The sequence below is a fragment of the Zea mays genome, chromosome 1, assembly GCF_902167145.1.
Source record: "Zea mays cultivar B73 chromosome 1, Zm-B73-REFERENCE-NAM-5.0, whole genome shotgun sequence".
In the NCBI taxonomy this organism is placed as follows: Eukaryota; Viridiplantae; Streptophyta; class Magnoliopsida; order Poales; family Poaceae; genus Zea; species Zea mays.
In genome coordinates, this window is record NC_050096.1 from 102,172,933 (window position 1) to 102,190,511 (window position 17,579).

General features: G+C 38.8%; 1 long non-coding RNA gene and 1 pseudogene across 1 annotated transcript; one reads left to right on the top strand and one right to left on the bottom strand.

The window, feature by feature from the left end:
• The first annotated feature begins 547 nt into the window (after positions 1-547).
• Positions 548-7,860, top strand: LOC103644823 (uncharacterized; annotated as a pseudogene).
• On the bottom strand, positions 1,657-2,108 carry LOC103637713 (uncharacterized). The gene is made up of 3 exons (XR_558299.2): positions 1,989-2,108; positions 1,814-1,899; positions 1,657-1,718 (listed from the first exon to the last, which is right to left on the bottom strand). It is a non-coding gene; the product is annotated as an uncharacterized lncRNA (long non-coding RNA).
• Positions 7,861-17,579: the final 9,719 nt, after the last annotated feature.

A 17,579-nucleotide genomic window follows, 5' to 3' on the forward strand; every position in this document is an offset into this window, starting at 1 on the left:
ATCTCCAAGAAAGAGTCCTAAAAATAGGTCCTAAAAGGTAAAATAGGACCTGGTTTAATTTATTTAGGATCCAACAAATTTGTTTTACTCCAATAGTGAGTTCTATAATCATGTCATTTTGTTAATTTTGATCTTATCCGTGGGATTTGGCGGCATTTTTTTTTCACTTTCCTGCCGCGCCACATTTGGTAACCACCTATTATCTAATTCATAATCCCTTCACCAATCACCCAATCCCCATCCCAGCTACCACCCGACAGCCCTGACTCCTGATCCAGAACAGCGAACCCCTGACCTGAGTCGTGTCCAGTACTCTAGGCGGAGGCAGTCACGTCCAGCGGCGGCGGCGGCAGTCACGTCCAGCGGCGGCGGCTGCCTGGCCGCAGCCCCACCCCCACACGCGCGGCTGGCGGTGTTTGCTCCCATCACCTGTAGCAAATCAATTGGCTTATTTCTTCCCAACTTCCCTGACTAATTACCTCCTCATCCTTGGCACAGGAGGCTTCGTAGCCTCCCAATCCTTCAGCTTCTCTATCCAAAAACGAAGATGCCTCCAGGGAGGAAGGGACTATGATGCACAAGGGAATCACCAGCAGGTAAATTACAAACAATCTCGGATTCGACAACTCAACTCAGTAAGTCTCCTCCCTTTTCTATCTCATCGACCAAAACTGCGTCTGTAGCAGATTTTTGGATGTGTCTGTTGCATATTTTTGATTTATGGCTGCATCTGTAGCAGATTTCTGTTTTTTAGATGTGTTTGTATCAGATTTATTATTTATGGTTGTGTCTGTAGCAGATTAATTTACAACTTACCAGAGAAACATACTTTTGATTATTGTAACTCGACGATTCTGCAACATAGAAACTCAATTATTGTAACTCGTGATGTCTCCATTATGTGCTATAGTGAAATGTAATTTATGCAAGTAGACGCTTTGAAGCTACAACCAACTTTTTAGTTAGGATGAGATGAACCTTGTATCCTCTTCTTAGAAATTCAAGGGAGCTTAGTATCTTTTCCCCACAAACACATAAGCGAGTAGAAAAAAGGTAGAGCAAATGTATTCAAGTAGCTTATGGTATGACCTGTCCCAAAGTGAACCAAGCTTCACTATCTACGAAACATGCATATGAACCATCAGCTTGCTTCAGCATGACGGGGCCTTTACAAACAGTAATTCAGTAGATCAGTAGTTGTCGGTGCTGATAAATAGGGATGACATTACCAACCAAATGACTTCGCATAATTATTTAGTTTGATCTTCTATTCCATGCCCAGCACTATAATCTTTTCAAGTGAAGAAATCCAAATAAACCTCTCCAATATTTACATTACTATTGGCAGAATACAACTCCACTGTAATTCACTATGTATGGATCAACTATGATTGTCTACACGGTTGAGAAGAGAAAGTAGTCACAGATGGTATAAGAAGTAATAAACATAAACATGTGTCTAGATGGGATAAAAATAAGACAAATGAATACCTTGTAATAGTCATGTCGTCTGATATAAAATACTGGGATGAACTAAGAAAGAAACCGGTAGTGCAAACCTTTTGGGGAAACCCCATAAGCCCCTGGTAGAATTGTATCGTGAATTGCATAAGCCACTGCCTCATAAATAGGCAATGGTTTGGGATATATGAGACATACCGGAATGTATCTAGTTCAAGATTGAATAGAAGGACTGGAACAAATGTGGCAAAATTTTCCTAAAATTAGCAAAAGCACGAAGACAGAATCAACTGACTATGCATATGACACATACAAGCACATCACCAACAAATGAAACATATTGTAGACATACCACATACTTCTCTATAGAAGCAAGGTGACACATGCTGCTGTTGATGAAGATATATACTGATGGTGGTTCATCGGATTCCTGTCTATCTGTATCCACACCAGGCAGCCGGTTATGAAGAACTTATTCATGGATATTTATACAATAATTAACTCAGAATAATAGCATAAGAACTTACTGATATTCACCATCTGATGATGGAAGGAGAACTTATGCTTGATTTTATACACACTAATCGGTCATTCATTTCCATTTTTTGGGCTGTGATAATTCATCAACACAAAAAGCATGCTATTTAATAAAACCATAAAGAATCAACCTGGATCCTCAACTCGTGGCCTTGGCATAAAGTGTTTGCCATTCAGTTAGCACCCTAATAAGAACTAAAGTTTTCAAAACCATGTATGTGCATCATCAGCGTGTTGTATAAGTTGATCCAAAATCCAACCTTGCATCATCATTTAGTATAACTGAAAATCTGGAAAACATCAAACAATGAAGAATCTCAGACTAAGTGTCTATATATTTCACCATTCAGATTCCCTCAAGTGTTTCCTTTTACGAAAAAGAAAAATTGTTTAGATGGATCATCACTATCCGGGACGGAGAAATGTTGCTGAAGATGAATTGACGTTTGAAAGCCTCTCAAAATCCGTAGCTTGATGAATGAAAAATCTAACCTCTCCAAAATAACAGTGCAGCAACCAAGTCTACTAAGTCCAAAAGCAAGTGCATAGCTCCACAAGTTCATTTTGGGTCATTGTCAACAGCACACTCAGCGCTATAGACCAAAAGAAAGGAACACCACGCAAAGGATGCAGTTCAAAATAGATCACCTAGCAAGCTATCTAGTTAGACTCACGGCAAGCAAGCATACTAAACGAACAGGTGCTACTGAAGATATGCCAACTACACCTATTTAGGATATTTTTTATTATGAGAAATGATGTTTTCTTTTTAAATGTTTCGCATGTATGTAGCGTGGAGTTACTATTTATTGAAATAAATGCAGTATCTGGGGCATTTGGTAATGCACACTGTTGCACCGGCACTTCCTCTGCCCGTGCTCCCTCCTCCATCTAGAAGGCATAAAAAACCCAACACATCGCTCAAGGAACACCACAAAGACATGATTTTTTCTTCAGCAAAAATCAGAAATAGAAAACGGTAAATCAAATCCCTAAGATCTTCTACAGGCCATGTACGATTCGATTCTGCAAGGAAGAGGAGGAAGCGGCTGTGAGATTTGCTCCTTGTTTGTGTGATGCAATATGTCAATTGTGGCGAAGTCTACCTTACAGATTTGCAGCCATAAAAGTGCACCTGATGGCATGCTTTATGTTTGCAGTATTTCTATGTACATTACAACATTAGATTATTCATCAGAGCCTCACTTTTTATCATCCTTTACTCCTTCAGCATTTGTAGTTTTTATGATCTATTTTGTATGATGGGATCGCTGGGTCTAAATGACATGTATTTATTGCTTTCAATTTAGCGCATAATGTTTGTAAGTCTAGTTGAGATTCTATTATACTTGATCGGCTAGCAAGGTTTGCAAACCCACTTATTACACTGCAAACCCAATTATTACATTGCCAAAGATTTTTTTAATGAAAAACCAACAAGAAACCTAATGTTATTAAGTGCATCCCTTCAAGATTTTTTACCTAGTTTAAATGTGGTTTCTTTGTTTTGTATTGTACATACCAGCAACCATAAATTTTCCATTCATGCCAGTTCTTTTTGTAAACGCTTCAAATGTCAAGTTGTCAACGAATAGTTGTTGCCTTGCCACTAGTAATAATAACAGACCAAAGATATTTCTGTATAGTATATGTTACTAATAAAATATGTAGGGCTTATTCCATCCATTTTCAAATTTGGATTCATTACTTCTTCTGTAATGTTTTTAGAGTTTTTCTTTTTTGCTACTGTGCTTCTATGGGTTAGTACACGCATATCTCTTTTCTGGTTTTTCTGTGATTTATTATTTATGAAATCATGTCATCAATATACATAATTCACTCCTACCGAATATGAGAAACAGAGGGCAGCAAATGTGATGAGGAATAATCAGATGTTCCAAAGGCTTGGGATTAATCAGTTACGCACGCTGATGACTGGTACAAGAGTAAGGAGAAAAAATGATGGTCTAGAGGAATCTGGGTCTTTGTTTGATGGCGAGGAGAGCAATGACTCCAAGAAAGAGGAGGTAAGCAAGTTTGTAATTCGTCTATTTGTTTCCTCATGTTATATATAAATATATCATTACACTTGCATTTGCAAACAAATTGATATGCACATGATTATTGTGTTATTCCTACAGGATTCCCATGTTGCAAAAGGTGTATGTAGCCATAACTCTACTGATGTTGCTGACAAACCTACACAAGGAACACGAGGATCTAAAAGGGTTGTGGCCCCTGATGTTCATGGGCAACAAATTAGATTCACGAGGCAAAGGAGTGCTGCCATAAACCAACAATCTTCTCTAAGCCTAACTACTACTACACATACCGGTTCAAGAGCCACCACAAACCAAGAATCCCTCCAAAACTTGACTGCTCCAACACAGTTTACTTCATGTGTTGCCACTGAGCAAGATTACACCCAAGTCATGACTGATGTTGCACAACCTAGCTCTCCTATACAAGATGAGGTCAATGACCACATCATAGATGAAGGCAAGTGATTTATATATATATAGTTTCTATTTTATTGTTATTCAATGCATTTATTAGTGTATCAAATAATCTACAATTTCTCAAATAAATTATTCTGTCAATCTCATGATCTGTAGTAGTTATCTATAATATTGTTAAAAAGCCTAAGTACAAAGATCTTCATGTAACAGAGTGCCTATGTAGGTAATAGGTCTTGTATACGCAACTTTTCAATTCTAGAATGCCTATGTAGGTAACAGATGCAACTAATACTTGGTTTTTGATTATTGAGTTGTCAAACATAGAACAAGGCTAGAGTAATGAAGTTGTATATTTGTCCAGAAATTATTATATGTTCCGCTCTGTCTAAGGAAAATGCACACATGCTTCAGAACCCATCCGATCTTTGTCATTCACAAGATTTTTTTGCTAGTTTCATAATTTAATATCTTTTTGCCTGTTATGATGTTAATCACCAGAATTGTACCAAGGCAAAGAAGTAGGGGCAAACAACTTGAATCCTTGAGCAGAGGGTTAGGCTTTAAGATTCCAATCCAAATCTCTGATGGGAAGCGAAGGCCAGAGCCACCTATTCAAGCTGCAAAGTTTGCATCAGAGGGTGGGATCGTACTGAGGCAACATATTCCAGTATTTTCGCACTGGAAGGAGTACAAGAAGAAAGAGAATGAGGGTAAAATTATAGACTACATTGGCAAGCTTGCTGTAAGTCAATTTTTTCCTTCATTTGTTCAATTACAGTTCATTGTCGTTTTCAATCGAGTATCCTAAAGACACCACTTCTTTGCTAGGGTCAATTCACCATGGATGTTAACAGTAGGGCACTCAAAGATGCGTGTGTTGATATGCTAAAAGGTGGACAACGCCAATTGAGGTATAGGCTGAAAAAAAGTACTTCACTAGAGTTCCTACAAATCAAGTGAGGACTACATCGCCCATTTCATGTATGACTGATGATCAATGGAGGGAGTTGGTACAATTGTGGTCTACCCCAAACCACAAGGTATTTGAGATCGAGCTCCGCTTCATATCTTTATATTCAGATTCCCAGAAATTGTAACATTCTTTGGTAATACTTATTAATTCTTATACTACCATATACCATTCCATCTTTCCCATCAGATCAATAGTTGTGCTAAATTTGGATTTACCCTACATAATAGGCATAAAGATATTTTTGATGATATCACGATCAAATAAGCTACATACATATCTGGTGATAATATGTTCACCGTATTTCCGTTCAATATATTTGTTAAAAATCTGAGTCAATAACTTCATAAATATTATTTATTTGATCCTTCTCACTTATAAGATTAGTATTTCTAGCCATGGTAATATTACCTAGCAAATACTATTTAAGTCAGGACACATGTATATTTTGAATAAACCAGATTAGACCTTCATTATAATTCTTCCAATATTTGGAATAATGGGAAGTTGTTCAAGCTATAATTCTTCTAGATTAGACCCATCTTCTTTTTTACCATTTCTTAAGATCTAAACATATGTCATGGCAAAACGACTATAACTTAAGGAAATCTCAGTCTTCTGATTAATAGCAAGCACTTCTTTGATAGTGCTAGTGCTGGCCAGAAAAATGGCACCGTGGAGCATCTGAAATGCTGCTTCACTTGGCTCATAGGAATGGCACCTTAGTCCTTAGGATAGAGCAAAATAGCATAATCTCAAGCTAATATATTGTTCATGCTGTTACAATTGATGTGTACTATTTCTTTCTATAAAATTAGTAAAATGTATCCATGTACTATCTTTTGGGAGTAAATGCCATATCCACGATATTGTGTAGGCAGTAAATCCAATCCTGTGATAGGCGTTGTGTTTGCTGCATTTGAGGGGAAAATGCTTTTTGTTCACTAATAATCTCATGTGCTAAACTATGAAAAAATATCGATAAGTTGAAGGACACATGAAAAAGATGTCATTCCCTTTCAGCCTTTGTGATGACAATATAGTAAAGCATTTGTGCTTTAATTAAATGGATGAGTTAACCATTTTCCTTTGCACTTGATTTGTTGAGAATTTTTTTTTCACTATCAAATGCTTTTTGTCTTGGTTTCTGCATTTAATATTTCAAACTAAACAATCTTGTAACATGAGCCTGCATATTTTGATACAAAAATTGTTATGCCTGCTGCTGATGTCTTGTGCCCTATACGCAGCCACATGGGAGCTGTGTCGCGCTTTGCTTCTAGTTATCTCTATTTCTCTACCTAACGGTTGTGTTTTCCATACAGAACAATTGTGTTAAGAACAAACTTAATCGTGAGAAAGTGCAGTTTGCACAGTGCACAGGATCTCAATCATACATTGCAAAAGCTTATGTAGTGGTAAGAAACTAATTATGTTATGTATGCATCAAATTTGGTTCATGCAGTCATTTGTATTACCTATTGTAGTCAACATACTAACCAGCACTGCAGCAACAATAGGCCAGCTCTTCATGCTGCAGCCATTTGTGTTAGCTGTAAGATATTTGTATTAGTTGTTGCTGCTAAAACATGCCAAATACGAGCATTGTAGCTATAGCAAACCTACACAACTACTGCAGTCATTTGTATTAGCTATATGATATGTGTATTATTTGTTGCTGCAGCCAAATACTTGTAAGATATTTGTATTAGCTGATGTATATTGTTTATATCATTTAATAACCCATGATAAAACCTTGTTGAATGCCCTCAATTGTCTTTTCCTTGTTCTGGGGCAAGTAGAAAGGTGACATGCTTTTTCAAGTGATGAATTATTAGCTTATATGTTTTGATCTCCATACTGACACAATTTATTTGACATCATTTTAGAGGCAAGAAAAATATAAAGATGTTGAACCTAGTGCAATTGATCTTTTTAAGGAGATGCATTGCAGCAAGAAGAAAGGATTTAGTGAAGCCGTTCAGAAAGCTATAGTGAGTACTTGTTTTTCTGTTTGTTATGACTCCTGAACATGCAATACACTATATTACGTTTTAATCTTTATGCTAGGGTGATATGGAAGCAATGGTGGCAGCACCAGTTGGAGATGGAGAGTGCGCAAAGTCTTCTATAGCAGTTGTTTCCAATGTCCTGCCGGATTCAAGTAAATTTCTTCGCAATGCTGGTCTTGCGTCCTCCAAGAGAAGCAACACTGGGACAGTTTCAGCAAGGATGCCAGAGATTCAGTCTCAATTCGACACTGAGAGACAAGACAAAGATGGACTTCGCGAAGAAATGGAAACACTTAAGGCCAAGTCACAAGCATCCGAGGCAACCATTGCTAATCAATCAACTGAAATTGCGGATTTGAAGAAGTCCTTAGCAGAAAATACCAATCTGCTTCGACAAATAATAAGCATCAATCGTAGTTAGATGGCTCCTTAAGTATGCTTGCCAAGGTGTTGGTATCAACCATCCCGAAGATCCATCTCACGGAACTTTGTAGCTGTTTTTATCCTTATGCTTGCTGTATGGAATTGCAACTTCTGGATATTATGTGTTCTCTTAGTACTTGTTAGGTTGAAGGATTATGAATCATGTTCTTTTATGTGTTGGACGTATTATGTTTGAAATATATGTGGATGTTGAAAAAAGTTGTCACTTTGTATGATTGTGAAATATATGCATTATGTTTTGGATGGTTGTGGGCCTCAATATATTTAGTAATGAATCAAAATATCATAATATGATTGTCACGCCATCTGCCACACAAGTGTTTTTGTGACAATAAATTCCGTCATAGTTTATTTGACATGTCATCTGCCACATCATCCATTTTATGACGAAATTTATTGTCATAAAGTTATGGCCACATCAGCATCCACGTAAACGTATTTATGACGAATATATCTGTCATAAAACTTTGACACGTCACTTGCCATGTCATATCTCCACGTCATTAGCCACGTGGCAACCGATCGATTGCTACACTTAATGACGTTTTCGCCTTATTTATGATGATTTGGAGCGTCATAGATTTAATGACGAAAACGATGATCGTCATTCAACCTATGACGTTTCTTAATCGTTCGTCACAGAAGTTGCTTTAACACGACACTTCTATGACAACAATGTTTTTGTCATAAAGTCGTCACAAACACTTATGCTATGACAAAAATACCATTGTTTGTGACACAATCTAAATGTCATAGAAGGTCACATGTGTTGTAGTGTTGGCTCCGATACTAGTTGTGACGGAACCTCCTAAGTCATTAGGCCCACCTATAGTTGTCCTTGTCCAACGGACCTCGGGCATATGTGTTGTACATGATTCTAATTACTCGACAAGTTTGGTATCTGTATCCTTTCTTTGCCCAAGAGTGTTTCACCCGTCACACAAATATTACAACACATCGGAGGAACGAATAAGCGGAAGCATTTACAGTAACTTCAACTTAATTTACATTCAAATATAGAAAGAGTGTTATTATTACAGACCAGCGGTATATGAGTGCATAAGTATTATTATTACAAACTCGGGAGGCAAAAACCCCTCCCACTTAAAAGTATAATGTTTTTAAAAGGAGGACAACATCCTCCCGAGGCTTCACTCTTGAGATTCCTCCTTTGGCACCACCTTAGAGAAAAAGCAACAAAAGTTTGCTGCTTCCTCACCTACAACAACATGGGTTCAAAAACCCAGAGTACGAAGTGTACTTTTACAAGTCTTACCTGTCAAAATAAAAGACTCTCATGGATATACTGGCTTGAGGGAAATCAAGGTAAGACTATTTAATTATCAAAGACTCTGTTTGCAGAAATGCTTACTAATAGTGGATCCTTAAAAATCTAGTTTTATTAGTAAGTTAAGTCATTACCTGAATCTAGAGTTCTCTCTACCATAGTTCAAGCACTTGGCCTATACTAGCCATCTTTTATCATCCCTTTAAGTTCACTGGAATGCTACGTGTAAGTCAGTGACCAAGACTTCATGTCCAAGAAGTAACGGCGATCCGAATCGATTAATACTCAACTGAGGATCTCCAATCACACGACATATGTAGCACTTAACCCTTGCATATGTCAACTCGCCACCAGGGTTCTTAAGACCAGATCGGGTTCACGCCAACTGAGATACACCATCGTACAACCTCTTGCCACAGAGGGTACATGCTACTCTCGCCATCTCTCCATTCCCATTGCGTGTTGTCCTATTCTGGTATTAGTCTGCCCAAGGCAAAGCTTACCCATGACGAGGCATGTGACCAGTTAAAGGGTCCTCGATCATCAGGCCTACATCGAGATGGTCCTTAATCGACTCAAACGGAGTCACTACACCGAGATTTTCTTCTCGTGCAAGTCACCCACCCGGTCTCAGCTTTATCATTTCAACCCCAAAGTTTGGTACCTGTCAGAGGTACATCTTTTCCGACGTTGAACCCATCATGGCCATGATGGATCCACCATCAAGTTTTATTTTTGAAAACATTCCCATCCACTGAACCATCACCTTTGTTTTAAAACAAAACATTTTTGTTTGCTAAAGCAAGGCTAAGCATCATAAAATTCTTTTCAAAAATAGGTAATCAAGGAATGGTAAACAGTTCCAAGAAAGGAAATGCATCAATTGGTTTAGCATCCAACTCCTATCACCTAATGCATCAAGCAAGTGATAAAGATTTTAAAATAGCAAGGAGGTGGCAAATGCACTGGGGCTTGCCTTGAGTTGTAGGAGAGTCGGACTCTGCTCCACAAATATCGAAATAAAAGCAGTTCCCGGCAGGTGGGTCTTCAGGTGGTGGTGATGCAACTCCTTCCACCACTACTTCTTCCTCGTTCTCTATATATAATCATATATAACCATGAATGCTCATGTAATGCTTATGAAAATGCTATAATAGAAAAGGTTTATCAAGTTGTATCTTGAATACAACTTTCCTTCACGGTACTTCAGGGAACTAGAGTCTTCAAAGCCAGTACTTTATTTCATAGGGCAGACACTACTTAGAAGATTAGCGTTTTGGGGTTTAGGTATCAAACATTGTCCAAAGCAAGTCAAACTTCACACAAGCTTTCTAAATATCATTTTAAGCTTATCCAAAAAGTTTGGTGCCTTTTGGAGTTATTAATTAATTTCTAAAATTCCAGGAGTAGAGGTTTCAGCCCTTTTTAATACTGAATAGTTCCTGGTTTGGACTAAAAACCCTAGAACTATTTTTATTAAATACTATAGAAATTTAGTAGTCCAACACAATTGGTCTCATATTTTTAGCATTTTCCTAGAATTTCCTAAGTCTGATAGAAAAGGAAAAAGGGAAATAATGAACAGTGTTGGGCTGTAAACTGGCCCAAGTCAGCCCGTGTCTGGGCGAAAATGCGCCCGCGCGCACCCGCTCTAATGTTTTTGCGCAAAGGTCCTGAGAAATTAAAAAAAACAGAAATGTACCCACACACTGTTTCTATGTGTCACTGACAATTACAAAACCCCCCATACTTCTATTTCTTCACAGTTCTTGGTCCACGACGGGACCATGCCGAACACCTGGCCGGAGTTGCGATTTCACGGCGAGGGCGACCCGGACAGAGAGCAACAAGCTCATAAACATCAAGCACAAGTCTATCCGAGCAAAAACCCTCACTTAATTTGAAAGATTTGACCCTAATTGGAGCTTGTTCCTGGTCACGATGGAGGAATGACCCTGGTGATCGCGTTCTGGACAACTAACGGTGGTGATGCTAAAATTTAAGCTCGGGGGAGCTTCACGGGTTCACCAGAGACTATGTACACGTTTGAATTTGGAATGAACGGGGATAGGAGAGTGGGTCAATAGAGAGGGTGTCTGCGGCGGTGTTTTACGGAACGATTGGGTGTTCTAGGTTTTGGGCTTTGGTAAAGTTCAATTGGCCGACACCATGGGCAACATGAGGCTAAAGGCAAACTAAAACAAGTGGCAATTGGGTAGATACTGACCCGAGGAGGGCTGCCCACGAAGGGGTCCTTCACGGTAGCGCTAAGAACGGTGAGGATGAGACAATGGCTTAACGGAGTCCCTCGGCGAAATTGGGTGGTTTGCGCAAGCACTCGGGTGCGTGATGCAGTGAGGAAGCAGCGCTCGAGCTCAATTTATAGAGGGATGGCCGGTGGTGGACGGGATTCAAAACATCTCCCAATGCGCTGGCGAGCTCACCTGCGCGGGCAGGGCCACGGCGAGCGTCCGCTGAACTCCTTTTAGCCAGATTGTGCCACCTCACGGTTACATGCGCCACATCACGGAGGATTTTTACCACGGCCGCAAGTCTGAGCCTCAGCCGCGGTGGCGTTCTTATCCCCGATGAGGTTTACTGAACCACGGTGAACAGTGTGCCTGCTAGCCCGAATTCAAATGAATATTGCTCCCCATTTTTTGTGGTTGCTCGCAAACGAATCTGTATCAAAGTTGTACCTTGATCAATGTTCTTTCATTTTGATATAATGACCATGTCGAAAATCCTCACGGATTGACCAGGCCAGGGTGCTCAAGTCGGTGCAATAACACTGAACCATGACCATAATCAGATGCAGTGAGCACATAATTATCAAGCCGACTGACAGTGCTTTTTCAACCTCATTTATCTCCCATTTTTGTGTAACACTAGTGTTTGATTACTTAAGCAAATTTGTTCTCCATACACAGCTCTACAAATTTGCTATACTGACCAAGAGCAAAATCCTCATGAATCTTGAGATGTAGAGCTCCAAAGTCAGCCCCATTCATCTGATTTTGGACTTAGGCATATGAGAGGCATGGGGTGGCTTTTTGCAAATAAGCCCAGATCTCACTTTTTGACTTACCAATCCTCAAATGTATGAAACCCATGATCTATGGTGTTCTATTACCTTGGTGTTTGCACTTAGGTCCAAAAGTACACAGAATTTACTCTTAGCCCCCTAGGGTTTCAATTTAGGGTTTTCCAGGGATCTTTTCAGGGTTTTTACTACTCTAGGTTTGGATGCCACTCAAGTCCTTCCAAGAGGATATCTTTTGAGGTTTTCTCATACTTGGGCTTCCCTTGTATCCATAAGCCCAGATTTAGGGTTAAGTACTTTATACTAGGGTTAACCACACATCAAGTCATATTAGTAGAACATTTTTGAAATTTTTACCTAGTGAGTGCACTCTAGGTGTAACAAACACATGATATGCTAATGCTCATGATGTTATGCTCAAGTTTTAGTAACAGTAACACCAGGGGTGTTACACCTCATCTTCATCTTCTTTTGGTTTGATAGCTCTAATTGGCATATTCTTCATAACTTCCCTTAGTGGTTCATCACCTACATCGTCAAGATTTTCAAGTGCTCCTTAGGAGCCATTAGTCCCATCGAATTCCACATCATATGTTTCTTCCACCACGCCAGTGGCATGATTGAATACTCGACATGCTTTGGATTTTGATGAATAACCAAGTAAGAAACCCCAAAACGTCTTTGAAACTTCCCTAGGTGATGGTGTTTCTTGTAGATGTAGCATTTGCATCCAAACACTCGGAAGAACGAGACATCTGGCTTTTTCCCATTTAGCAGTTCATAGGGAGTCTTCTCAAGTAACCGGTGAGGAAACAATATGTTTAATGCATAACATGTAGTGTTGACAGCCTCGGCCCAAAACCTCTCCGGTGTGTTATACTCATCAATCATTGTTCTTGCAAGAGTGATCAAGGTTGTATTCTTTCTTTCTACAACTCTATTTTGTGAGGTGTATATGTTGCATAGACTTCATGCTTGATCCCAATTTCATCACAACATTCATGAATGTTGGTGTTGTCAAATTCTTTTCCATTATCACTTCTGACTTTCTTGATTTTGCAGTCAAATTCATTTTGAGCTTTCTTGGCAAACTTCTTGAAAATTGATGCAACCTCAGACTTATCATGAGGGAAGAACACCCATGTGTATCTTGAAAAGTCATCAACAATAACAAGACAATAGAGGTTGCCACTAGCACTAGCATAAGTTGTTGATCCAAATAAATCCATGTGAAGTAGCTTTAGTGGCCTTGATGTTGACATAAAAGCTTTTGTAGGATGAGTGTTAGCAACTTGCTTACCAGCTTGACATGCACTTAAAAGCTTGTCCTTTTCAAATACAACATCCTTCAATCCTCTAACCATGTATTTCTTTAGAATCTTCTTGAGTGTACTCATTCCAACATGTGCAAGCCTTCTATGCCATAGCCATCCAAGAGACTCTTTGGTAAAGAGGCAAGTCCTTAGGTTAGCATCTTCAGAAGAGAAATCCAATAAATATAGGTTGCTATATCTAAATCCTTTGAATATCACTGATTCATCATCCATTTTAAGCACAACAACCTCTAACGGAGTGAATAAACATTTAAGTCCAAGTTCACATAGTTGACCGACTGAAAGTAAGTTGAAGCTCAATGGCGCAACCAAGAGAACATTTGAAATTGAAAGATCATTTAAAATTTCTACCTTGCCAAGCCCTTGAACTTTTCCTTTTGAATTATCCCCAAAAGTGATTTTATCTTGTTCATCAACATTTTCATCTAAATAGGTGAACATCCATGGGTTGACAATCATATGTTGAGTGCATCCAGTGTCAATTACCCAATGGCTCCCATCGGTCTTATAGTTCACCTACATGCATAAATAAATCAAGCTTCAATCTTGGGGACTATATCTTGCTTAGGTCCTATAATTTTTTCAATCAAGGACTTTGCAACCCAAATTTGTCTAGGTCTACTCTTGCTTGGTGGACCTAAGAATGTTACTTTGACCATCCCATTCGCAACTTTTCTAAGCACATAGTGGGCATTGAATGCAAAAGGCCTTGAGTGTTTTGGCAAGGGAGTTGGTGGTGTGGCTTTGCAATTGTGAGCAAAATGTCCTTCTTTTCCACACTCATAGCACTTTATGGGCTTAGGATTTTACTTAGCCTTGTTTTGATTTGTTGCTTTATTTTGCACAAATGAATTGTATCCAATACCACTCTTGTTATTTTCATGACTGTGTTCATGAGGAGCTCATTTTGGAGGTATTCACCTTTATTGAACCTTTGCACACTCGTGGCAAGATGTTCTTTCTCAAGCTTGAGTTTCTTGATTTATTCTCTAAGCCTTTCATTGTCCAATGCTAACTCATTATTAACATCATTGCTTTCTATTGCAGTTTTTCCTTTGGTGGTTGCATCAGTCAAGTATTTCTTTAATTTCTGGTTCTCTAGTGTCATGACTTCAAGTTTTTCAACCAAATCATCAAGGAGACTAGATTGATCAACATTTCTCAAATCATCACATGAGGTTGCTACATCAAGCTTAACAACATGATTAATAGCCTCATGTGTATCACAAGATAAAAGCTCATTTGCAATAAGATTATCATGATCAATTTTAATTTTTGTGTAATCTTCTTTTATCTTGACAAGCCTATCTTTTAGCTCCCTATTTGCTTCAATTAATTTTTCACATTTTTCTTTAGCATCTTTAAGGGAGGTCCTGAGCTCATTTTTAGTGGATGACATAGTTTTGTTTTCTTCCTTCATTTCCTCACTAGCTTTAACAACTATGTCATACTTGGCAGTTAAGAACTCATTTTCAACTTTTATCTTGTCACATTTAGCTTTGGACTTTCTAATGATTTGAGTGTATTCTTTAAGCAAGTCCGCTAACTCATCATAAGTGGGAGAAGCATATTCATCATCACTATCACTATCTCAATCTTCATCAATGACATTTCCATTTTGTACCTTCAGTTCACCTTTAGCCATGAGGCATAGGTGTGTAGTGGATGAAGGTGATGATGGTGGTCAAGAGAAATCCCTAGCGATGGCGGTGACCTTTTCATCATCTTCTTCTTCACTTGAAGAAGAGCCGCTTGAGGATTCAATGTCGGTGAGCCAATCACCAACAATATATGCTTTCCCATTCTTCTTTTTGTGAAACCTCTTGTGCTTGCCTTGTTTCTTCTTGAAGAACTTCTTTTCTTTCTTCTCATCATCACCTTCATCATCTTTCTTGCCCTTGAATTTGTTTTTCTTGGGCTTGTTGCATTGATGAGCAAGATGGCCAAGTTCTCCACAATTGTAGCAATCCATCTCGAAGATGGGCTTTCTCTTGCTGGATAAAAACTTCTTCCTTGAATCAAATTTGATGCATTCTCGATTGAGTTTCTTCAACATTTTTGTTGTCTTTCTCACCATCAAGGCAATATTTGTATCAAGGTCATCATCACTTGAGGACTCTTCTTCCACTTGGATTTTGGTCTTGCCTTTCTTTTCTTGACTAGCTTTGAGAGACAAGTCTTTCTTCTTGGAGGAAGACCCATCTTTGTCATTGATGTGCATATATATTTCATGAGCATTGATCTTTCCCAATATTTGAGTTGGTGTAGTGGTGGAAAGATGCATTTGGTGTAGCACTATGACAATGTGGCCATACTTCTTAATTAGCAAGACACTAAGAATTTTTCTCACAACACCCAGTTGAGAGATATGAGTGAGTCCCAAGCCATTCACTTCCTCTACAAGAATATTAAGTCATGAGTACATAACATTTGCATTTTCATTGGCAAGCATTTCAAAAGAATTTAACTTTCTCATAGCAATATGATATCTCTCCACATGCTCACTCTTAGTTCCTTCATGTAGAGCATAAATTTCCAACCACAAATCAAGAGCATTTTTATGATTTCTAACTCTATTGAACGCATCCTTGCAAAGACCCCTAAAAAGAGTGTTTTTAGCCTTTGTGTTCCATTTCTCATAATTGCTCTCATCACCCAAAAGGTCAGTGGCATCTCTATGTTGGGGGAACCGTTGGGTGGTGGCTTTGTAGACTCCAATGTCTATAGCCTCTAGATAAGCTTCCATATGAATTTTCCAATAAGGAAAATTATCACCATCAAAAATGGGAGGAGGTCCATCCCCACCTGACATCGTTACTCTAGCGGTTAAGCTAAACAAGGAGCAACAAGGCTCTAATACCAATTGAAAGGATCATGATGCCCAAGAGGGGGGGTGAATTGGGCTTTTCTAAAATTCTAACAAAAGATTAAACCCTAAGTATGAGCCCAACTTCACCCAAACTACTACCAACAAGTAAAACCTACGAAATAGACAACAACTCTAAGTCATTATTGCAAATACTAACTAATCAAATACACAAAGTAAAAAGTTCAAAGTAAATGTGAAAAGTAAAGTAGAGACAAGAAGACTCCTCCAATTTTTCCCGAGGTATCGAAGAGTCGGCACACTCCCCTAGTCCTCATTGGATCACCTGCGCAAGGGTATAGCTCCCCCCTTGGACCTTGCAAGAACCAAGTCCTCACTATGAGATGATCCTTTGCCTCTCCGGCACAGTGGATCCCTCACGATCACGTACAATCTCTGAGTCGGGTCACCAACAATTCCTCCAGGGTGATCACTAAACTCTAATCGCCACCATGTTGTCTATGTGATGCCGATCACCAAGAGTAACAAGTCATAGACTTTCACTTGACCAAGAGAAGCCTAATGCATGTGGTGTGTGATCTAGGTGGCTCTCATGCGCAATAATGAGGTCCTAACATGGGATTATGGTTTTGCTAATAACCTCACTATGCTTTGTGGACTTGCAATGCTCTAGCAATGAATACAAGTGTGTTGGGGCAGAAAGATACTTATTATGGCTGGTGGAGTGGGTATAAATACACCCACCAACAAAAACTAGTCGTTACAATAGCTGCTACGCATGGGTGCACCGTGTAACACCCTGGTGTTACTACAACTAAAACTTGAGCATGGCATCACAAACATTGGCATTGCATATGTTTGACACACCTAGAGTGCATTCACTTGGTAAAAATTTCAAACAAGTTGTATTGTTATAGTATTTTGCAAATAGAACCCTGGATAGGGATCTTAACCCTAAATAGGGATTAAAGGGGTTAAACATGACCCAAATTGAGAAAACCCTAAGGTTCAAGTAAAATAATCATAAAATGTTCCCAAGAATGAACTTGAATCACATTTATACCCCTGAGATACAAAAAAAACCCATTTGAACCTTGGAAAACCCTAAGTCCAAACCCTAGGGGCCTATGTGCAAAAACAGTGCACATTTGGACTAAAGTGTAAAAACTACTATGTTAAAGCATATAAAGCCACATGGTTCACA